This window comes from Poecile atricapillus, chromosome 30, assembly GCF_030490865.1.
Source record: "Poecile atricapillus isolate bPoeAtr1 chromosome 30, bPoeAtr1.hap1, whole genome shotgun sequence".
In the NCBI taxonomy this organism is placed as follows: Eukaryota; Metazoa; Chordata; class Aves; order Passeriformes; family Paridae; genus Poecile; species Poecile atricapillus.
In genome coordinates this window covers 3,685,096-3,695,095 of record NC_081278.1, presented here as the reverse complement: position 1 = coordinate 3,695,095, position 10,000 = coordinate 3,685,096, and positions in this window count along the sequence as shown.

The window sequence follows — 10,000 nt, the reverse complement described above, 5'->3', positions numbered from 1 at the left end:
ACCGGGCCGAGCGGAAAGCACCGGACGTGCTAGAGGAGACAGCGACCCGACGAGGCGGGCGCGGCCCGGACAACCGAGGCCCCCTGGCCGGGGCGGCTCGCTCTGCAGCAGGCGGCGGCACGACAAAAGAGCGGCACACGCGCGCGGAACGGGCTCTTTTCCCCCGTCCGCAGCCCCATCGGGGGCTCGTTACGTTCCCTTCTCTCTGGCTTTCCGCGTGTCTCTCTCTCGCTCTCTTTTTCTCTCTCTCTGTCTCGGCTCACACACGCTCGAGCCGCACCGCCGCCCGAGCGCTGCTCGCGGCCGGCACCCACGGGGCGCTTTTTTCCTTTCCCGGCGACCGGGGCCGGCACCACCTCGCCACACGGCTTTTCTTGGGGTTTTAAGTCCAAGGACACCTGAGGGGCTCGCGGGGCCACGCGGCCGTCACACAGCCCGGGACGGTTAAAGACGCCCTTCCCCGGCAGAGCGGGGAAAGGGACGCCAGAACCTCGCCTGCGACGGGAAGCGAATTGGAGAGGAGACCAACCCTGGCCAAGCACCGGACACACCGCCGTGGGCTTCCCCATGACAGAGAAGCCCCGGCAGGAGCCGGCCCGCCGGGGGCCCTCTCCGACGCGACCCGAAAAGCCTCATCGATCGGGTTTGGTGTGGGGAGGAGAAAAAGAAAGGAGAAGGAGGGAGGAGGAGGAGGAGGAGGAGAAGCAAGGAGCGTGAAGACAAGAACCAAGGAGCGACGACAAGGGCCCCGCGGCCACGGTCCTGGGACAACGGCGACGGCAGCCCCAACGTGCGCACCCACCGTGGCCGACACCGCCACAGTCCAGGCGGGCAGCGGGCGGATGGCCGCGGGACTCCGCGTGAATGCGTGTGAGCGGGGGAACTCGTCCCCGAGAGACCGCCCCCGCGGGCTCGGCGCCGTCGAGCCTCCTCGACGCGCCCCAGGGGCCCGCCGACGCCGGCGGGCCGCTTGGCTTTCGGGACAATTTCGGCTGATCGCAGCGGGAGGAGCGCACGGGGGGTGCCGCCACCCACCCGCATCTGCGGACAACGGTTCCCTCTAACTGGACAACGGCAAAGATGGGACATCGCACCCCGCCGGGGCCGGGGGTCGGGGGGTTTTCACCCCCTTTCCCCTCTTCCCCGAGGGAACCCATCCGAAGCGTGCGACAAAAAAAGGTTTGCCACCGACCGTGAGAGGCCACGGGGCCCCAAAACCCGGCTTTTCGCCCGGCCTCGCGGCGATCGGCTTTCCCCCCCCGCGGAGGAAAAAAAAAAAAAAAAAAAAAAACCAACCGGGGGAGAGAACGGCAAACCAGGAGCAGAAAATAAAAAGGCACACATGGCGCGCGTCTCAAGACCCGTGCTAGCCACGGGGGCCGCGGGCCCGGGGGTGGGTGGGGGCGAGGCCCGCGCCTCTCACTCCCCCAACACCACCGCCGACAACCACGAGGTTTTTTTCTCCCTGCCCCCTTCGCTTTTCGCTTGGGGTCGGGGGGGCCCGCACACCTCCAGACGCTGTTTTTTTTCTCGGTGCCGCGGCTTAGGGCCGCAATGGGAGCAGGGGGGCAGAAACCCCTCACACCCAAAAAAGTACGGCAAGGCAGACCCCCACGCTCTGCCCGCCGCACGCCTACAAAAGCGAAAGAAAACGAAGCGGGGACCCGTTCGCGACGCAGCCCGCCGGGCCACGGTGGCTCGGTCCGCACCGGCCACGACAACTGAGGAAGGGGCGAGGCGCCGCCGCCTCGCCCGCGCCATATATCTCTCTCGCCGGGGACATTTTTCCCCGTCGCGTCCGGGTCCGCACGCGGGCAGGGGCCGGCCACCGCGGCCGGCCGCCACCCCTGAAACAATTCCGCCCGCAAAGCGCGGGTCCCCGGCTTAAGGCCGAGGAAGGGGGACGAGGGCCACAACAACTCGGGGCGAGGGACGGGGTGCCGCCACCCCGGCCCCGCGATTCCCGTCGGGCGACTTCTCCCGTCACCGAGCCCCTGGAGCGGCAAAAAGCGGGGCAAAGCCGAAGGCAAGGCCGCGCGCCCCACCGGGCGTCCCCCGCAGCCCCTTTCCGACACACGGCTCTCTCACACCTGGCAACAGCGGGTCGGGAGCGGGGAACGGGGCGCCGCCAGCCTCGGCCGACCGGGCAACCCGGTCTTCGGGACTCTCGGGGAAGGGCCGGGGCGGGGGGTAAAGCCTCGTACGGGGCTCGAACAACGACAGAGGCGCCCCCGGCCGACGTCTGCCCGCGGCTGCCGGCCACCGTGCCCCACCGAGACCGACAGCCGAAAAAAACCGCACCCCGCCGAGGGGGGCCCCGGCTTAAGGCCGAGCACATGAGGGGGACGAGGCGCCGCCGCCTCGCCCGCCAGCCACCAGCGTTCGGTTTTTCCCCACCCCAGGGTTGGGGTGGGGGGGGGAGGGAGGCGGGACTGGACCGGAATCGGCAGCAGCACGACCAGAGCGGGGGGGACCCGGCCTGCGGCTTCTCTGCCTCCTCCACACCCTTTTCCCTTCTCGCCTCGGCCGCCCGAGCGGCTTTCTCTCTCTGGCAAGCAGCGGCACACGCTTTCCTCGGCCTCACCGGAACAAGCTGGGCCCATCGGGCACGATGGGTAGCACGGGAAGCGGGACGAGCCCCGCGACTCGACCCGCCTAGGCAGCACACTCTCTCTCTCTGGCAGCAGTAGCGCGCTTCCGCGGCCTCGCAAACGAAGCTGGCCCATCGGCACGATGGATAGGTACGGGAAGCAGGACGAGCCCCGCGACTCGTCCCGCCGAGGCGGCAACCCTCTCTCGGTGCTTGGGCCTCCCTTGCCGGCGCTCTCCCTTTCGGTTTCTCTCTGAGCTTGGCGCCGGCGACCGGCCGGGCGGCCGGCCCGTAGCTCCGCCTCGGAGGACACAGGCACGGTAACAGCCTGGGGGAGACGGCCCGTCACCTCGCTCCCATAATACGGAGATATGTGTCCGAGGCCGCCCTCGCTGCAAGTGAACGTAGCGTACGTGACCGGGGCAAAGCGGTGGCGCTAGCCGCCTCCTAGCTTGACGTAACTGGAGGCAGCTGAAAACAGCGACCCCTTGGTGAACTTCCAGCGCCGGCGCCGACAACAGGTCTACCCGGGCCGCGGACAACAGGTCTACCGCGACCGCGGACAACAGGTCTACCGCGACCGCGGACAACAGGTCTACCCGGGCCGCGGACAACAGGTCTACCGCGACCGCGGACAACAGGTCTACCGCGGCCGCGGACAACAGGTCTACCGCGGCCGCGGACAACAGGTCTACCGCGACCGCGGACAACAGGTCTACCCGGGCCGCGGACAACAGGTCTACCGCGACCGCGGACAACAGGTCTACCCGGGCCGCGGACAACAGGTCTACCGCGACCGCGGACAACAGGTCTACCCGGGCCGCGGACAACAGGTCTACCGCGACCGCGGACAGCAGGTCTACCCGGGCCGCGGACAACAGGTCTACCGCGACCGCGGACAACAGGTCTACCCGGGCCGCGGACAGCAGGTCTACCCCGGCCGGGGGACAGCAGGTCTACCCCTTCCTGGGACATCAGCTCTACCCCGGCCGGGGACAGCAGGTCTACCCCGACCAAGGACAGCAGGTCTATCCCGGCCGGGGGACAGCAGGTCTACCCCGTCCAGGGACAGCAGGTCTACCCCGTCCAGGGACATCAGGTCTATCCCGGCCGGGGACAGCAGGTCTACCGCGACCGCGGACAGCAGGTCTACCCCGGCCGCGGACAGCAGGTCTACCCCGGCCGCGGACAACAGGTCTACCCCGACCGCGGGACAACAGGTCTACCCCGTCCAGGGACATCAGCTCCACCCCGGCCGGGGACAGCCGGTCTACCCCGACCAAGGACAGCAGGTCTATCCCGGCCGGGGGACAGCAGGTCTACCCCGTCCAGGGACAGCAGGTCTACCCCGTCCAGGGACATCAGGTCTATCCCGGCCGGGGACAGCAGGTCTACCGCGACCGCGGACAGCAGGTCTACCCCGGCCGCAGACAGCAGGTCTACCCCGGCCGGGGGACGGCAGGTCTACCGCGACCGCGGACAGCAGGTCTACCCGGGCCGCGGACAACAGGTCTACCGCGACCGCGGACAACAGGTCTACCCGGGCCGCGGACAACAGGTCTACCGCGACCGCGGACAACAGGTCTACCCGGGCCGCGGACAACAGGTCTACCGCGACCGCGGACAACAGGTCTACCGCGACCGCGGACAACAGGTCTACCCGGGCCGCGGACAACAGGTCTACCGCGACCGCGGACAGCAGGTCTACCCGGGCCGGGGACATCAGCTCCACCCCGGCCGGGGACAGCCGGTCTACCCCGACCAAGGACAGCAGGTCTATCCCGGCCGGGGGACAGCGGGTCTACCCCGTCCAGGGACATCAGGTCTATCCCGGCCGGGGACAGCAGGTCTACCGCGACCGCGGACAGCAGGTCTACCCCGGCCGGGGGACAGCAGGTCTACCCCGGCCGGGGGACAGCAGGTCTACCCCGGCCGGGGGACAGCAGGTCTACCGCGACCGCGGACAACAGGTCTACCCGGGCCGCGGACAACAGGTCTACCGCGACCGCGGACAACAGGTCTACCCGGGCCGCGGACAACAGGTCTACCCGGGCCGCGGACAACAGGTCTACCGCGACCGCGGACAGCAGGTCTACCCGGGCCGCGGACAACAGGTCTACCGCGACCGCGGACAACAGGTCTACCGCGACCGCGGACAACAGGTCTACCCGGGCCGCGGACAACAGGTCTACCGCGACCGCGGACAGCAGGTCTACCCGGGCCGCGGACAACAGGTCTACCGCGACCGCGGACAGCAGGTCTACCCGGGCCGGGGACATCAGCTCCACCCCGGCCGGGGACAGCCGGTCTACCCCGACCAAGGACAGCAGGTCTATCCCGGCCGGGGGACAGCGGGTCTACCCCGTCCAGGGACATCAGGTCTATCCCGGCCGGGGACAGCAGGTCTACCGCGACCGCGGACAGCAGGTCTACCCCGGCCGGGGGACAGCAGGTCTACCCCGGCCGGGGGACAGCAGGTCTACCCCGGCCGGGGGACAGCAGGTCTACCGCGACCGCGGACAACAGGTCTACCCGGGCCGCGGACAACAGGTCTACCGCGACCGCGGACAACAGGTCTACCCGGGCCGCGGACAACAGGTCTACCCGGGCCGCGGACAACAGGTCTACCGCGACCGCGGACAGCAGGTCTACCCGGGCCGCGGACAACAGGTCTACCGCGACCGCGGACAACAGGTCTACCGCGACCGCGGACAACAGGTCTACCCGGGCCGCGGACAACAGGTCTACCGCGACCGCGGACAGCAGGTCTACCCGGGCCGGGGACAGCAGGTCTACCCCGGCCGGGGACAGCCGGTCTACCCCGACCAAGGACAGCAGGTCTATCCCGGCCGGGGGACAGCGGGTCTACCCCGTCCAGGGACAGCAGGTCTACCCCGTCCAGGGACATCAGGTCTATCCCGGCCGGGGACAGCAGGTCTACCCCGGCCGGGGGACAGCAGGTCTACCGCGACCGCGGACAGCAGGTCTACCCCGGCCGCGGACAACAGGTCTACCCCGTCCAGGGACAACAGGTCTACCCGGGCCGCGGACAGCAGGTCTACCGCGACCGTGGACAGCAGGTCTACCCGGGCCGCGGACAACAGGTCTACCCCGACCAAGGACAGCAGGTCTATCCCGGCCGGGGGACAGCGGGTCTACCCCGTCCAGGGACAGCAGGTCTACCCCGTCCAGGGACATCAGGTCTATCCCGGCCGGGGACAGCAGGTCTACCCCGGCCGGGGGACAGCAGGTCTACCGCGACCGCGGACAGCAGGTCTACCCCGGCCGCGGACAACAGGTCTACCCCGTCCAGGGACAACAGGTCTACCCGGGCCGCGGACAGCAGGTCTACCGCGACCGTGGACAGCAGGTCTACCCGGGCCGCGGACAACAGGTCTACCCCGTCCAGGGACATCAGGTCTACCCCGACCGCGGGACAACAGGTCTACCCCGTCCAGGGACAGCAGGTCTACCCCGGCCGGGGACAGCAGGTCTACCGCGACCGCAGACAGCAGGTCTACCCCGGCCGGGGGACAGCAGGTCTACCGCGACCGCGGACAGCAGGTCTACCCCGGCCGCGGACAACAGGTCTACCCCGTCCAGGGACAACAGGTCTACCCGGGCCGCGGTCAGCAGGTCTACCGCGACCTTGGACAGCGGGTCTACCCGGGCCGCGGACAACAGGTCTACCCCGTCCAGGGACATCAGGTCTACCCCGACCGCGGGACAACAGGTCTACCCCGTCCAGGGACAGCAGGTCTACCCCGGCCGGGGACAGCAGGTCTACCGCGACCGCAGACAGCAGGTCTACCCCGGCCGGGGGACAGCAGGTCTACCGCGACCGCGGACAGCAGGTCTACCCGGGCCGCGGACAACAGGTCTACCCCGTCCAGGGACATCAGGTCTACCCCGGCCGGGGGGACAACAGGTCTACCCCGTCCAGGGACAGCAGGTCTACCTCGGCCGGGGACATCAGGTCTACCCCGGCCGGGGACAACAGGTCTACCCTGTCCAGGGACAGCAGGTCTACCCCGGCCGGGGGGACAACAGGTCTACCCCGACCGCGGGACAACAGGTCTACCCCGTCCAGGGACATCAGGTCTACCCCGGCCGGGGGGACAACAGGTCTACCCCGTCCAGGGACAGCAGGTCTACCTCGGCCGGGGACAGCAGGTCGACCCCGGCCGCGGACAGCAGGTCTACCCCAACCACGGGCAGCAGGTCGACCCCGGCCGGGGACAGCAGGTCTACCGCGACCGCGGACAGCAGGTCTACCCCGGTTGGGGACCACAGGTCTACCCCGCCTGGGGGACAAGGGTACCCCTCTGAAGTTTGCCTCGTGTCCCGCCACCGGACCAGGCCTGTCGGCCGGCCCCGGCCCCGGCCCCGGCCCCGGCCCCGGCCCCGGCCCTGGGCGGACCCGGCCTCCCGGGGACGCCCGCCTGCCCGCCCCTGGGCTAGACCTGTTGGCCAGCCCCGGCCCCGGCCCCGGCCCCGGCCCCGGCCCTCGGTGAACCCAACCTCCCGGGTGGGTCCCGCCCGCCACCAGGGTAGCCCTGTCGGCCGGCTCCACGCCGGCCGCCCCTGCGGCTTCTGACGACGTGCCCGGCGGCGTCCGCCGGCCCCGGAGCCGGGAGACCTGTGCGCCCCTCGGCCGTCGGATAGCTCCGGCAGCCCCGTCCCGCCCGATATTCCCGTTCTCTAGGCCGAGGCGTATTTCTGACCGTCTCTTTCTTTGGTTTCTTTTCACGCACGCGGGCACGCGCACACGCCCGCACCCACAGACACACGCGCACCCACCCCTTCCCTTCTTCTTTTGTCTTTTCCCGAAAGGACGGCTCTTGTGTCGGGGTGGCACACGAACGCTTCGCCGGGATCAAAAATTCTCGGCCCATCGGATTTCTTTTCCTGCCTGCGCGGCCAGACGCCTCCCAGCCGAGCCGACGGGCAGCCCGCGGCCCGCGCCCGGCCCGCCGACGCGCTCGACCGGCAACGGGGCGTCCCCACCCCGCGGGGAGCAGAGACACGGCACCAGCCAGCAAGCCGCACCTCGGGGCGGACAGCGGGAGAATGGAAGCAGGCGGAAGCGTGCGGTGGGACGCGGCTGGAAGCCGCCGGCCCCCCGCGTCACTGGACTCGAATCGCCGGCAGAGGCGGCGGGCGGGCGGCCGCCTGCTCATGCCGGCTCTCCGGCGGTCCGCGGAGGTCGTCGGCCCCGGGCCCGCCTCGTGCGGGCCCGGCACGGAACCACCCTTCGCCGCCGGCTCCCGCGGCGCACCGCCTTCTGGGCTTTTCCCCGCCCCCGGTCGGCGACGCTTGCCGGGCGGCCCCGCCCTGCGACGTCACCCTGCCTGGCACCGCCTTCCGGGCTTTCCCCGCCCCCCTGCTGGGCGACAGCTGGGGCCGACGGCGGTGGCCCCGACCCACCCACGCCCCAGGCGGCTCCCCAAGCGGCCGGCCGCTCGGCACGGGGACAACGCCTGCGGGGGCTGAGGAGCGGGCCGACGGGGCCGCCGGCAGCTTGAGGCTCGGCGCCCTCCCTTTCCGAGGAAGCTTTCTCGCCGGCTCTCTCTCGGAGGCTTTCGCTCCGACGGCGCCTTCCTTCCCGCTCGCCCCCGGCCGGCCCCACTGAAGCCTGCAGGCAGACGGCAGCCCCGCTGATCGAGCCAGCCAAGCAGAAAGCGAGGTGGAAGCCGGGCCGCCATCTGCTCGGACCCGGACGGGGGAGGGAGCGCCGCCGGCTTCCGAAGGCCCTCTCCCTCCCTCCCTCCCTCTCGGGGAGAAGCGAAGGCGGCGAGGGGCTCAGGCCGATAGGGGAGAGCCGCTCGACGCATCGCACGGCGGCCCGCCGGCTGACAGCAGGTCAAACCAGCGGCCGGCCGACAGCAGGTCTACCCAGCTGCCCGGGGGACGACAGCAGGTCTACCCAGCGGCAGGCCGACAGCAGGTCTACCCGGCCGCCGGCCGGCCGACAGCAGGTCTACCCAGCAGCCGGCCGACAGCAGGTCTACCCGGCAGCCGCCCGGCGGCCGACAGCAGGTCTACCCGGCCGACGGCCGACAGCAGGTCTACCCGGCGGCCGGCCGACAGCAGGTCTACCCGGCAGCCGCCCGGCGGCCGACAGCAGGTCTACCCGGCCGACGGCCGACAGCAGGTCTACCCAGACGCCCGACAGCAGGTCTACCCGGCGGCAGGCCGACAGCAGGTCTACCCGGCCGCCGGCCGGCCGACAGCAGGTCTACCCAGCAGCCGGCCGACAGCAGGTCTACCCGGCAGCCGCCCGGCGGCCGACAGCAGGTCTACCCGGCCGACGGCCGACAGCAGGTCTACCCGGCGGCCGGCCGACAGCAGGTCTACCCGGCAGCCGCCCGGCGGCCGACAGCAGGTCTACCCGGCCGACGGCCGACAGCAGGTCTACCCAGACGCCCGACAGCAGGTCTACCCGGCGGCAGGCCGACAGCAGGTCTACCCGGCCGCCGGCCGGCCGACAGCAGGTCAACCCAGCAGCCGGCCGACAGCAGGTCTACCCGGCGGCAGGCGGACAACAGGTCTACCCAGCGGCAGCCGCCCGGCGGCCGACAGCAGGTCAACCCAGCGGCAGGCCGACAGCAGGTCTACCCAGCTGCCCGCCGACCGACAGCAGGTCTACCCGGCAGCCGCCCGGCCAACGGCCGACAGCAGGTCTACCCAGCTGCCGGGCGGACGACAGCAGGTCTACCCAGCCCCCGGCCGACAGCAGGTCTACCCGGCGGCCAACCGACAGCAGGTCTACCCGCCGGCCGGCCGACAGCAGGTCTACCCGGCCGACGGCCGACAGCAGGTCTACCCAGCCGGCCGGCCGACAGCAGGTCTACCCGGCAGCCGCCCGGCGGCCGACAGCAGGTCTACCCGGCGGCCGGCCGACAGCAGGTCTACCCAGCGGCAGCCGCCCGCCGGCCGACAGCAGGTCTACCCGGCAGCCGCCCGCCGGCCGACAGCAGGTCTACCCAGCTGCCGGGGGGGACGACAGCAGGTCTACCCAGCCCCCGGCCGACAGCAGGTCTACCCGGCGGCCAACCGACAGCAGGTCTACCCGCCGGCCGGCCGACAGCAGGTCTACCCGGCCGACGGCCGACAGCAGGTCTACCCAGCCGGCCGGCCGACAGCAGGTCTACCCGGCAGCCGCCCGGCGGCCGACAGCAGGTCTACCCGGCCGACGGCCGACAGCAGGTCTACCCGGCGGCCGGCCGACAGCAGGTCTACCCGGCAGCCGCCCGGCGGCCGACAGCAGGTCTACCCGGCCGACGGCCGACAGCAGGTCTACCCAGACGCCCGACAGCAGGTCTACCCGGCGGCAGGCCGACAGCAGGTCTACCCGGCCGCCGGCCGGCCGACAGCAGGTCTACCCAGCAGCCGGCCGACAGCAGGTCT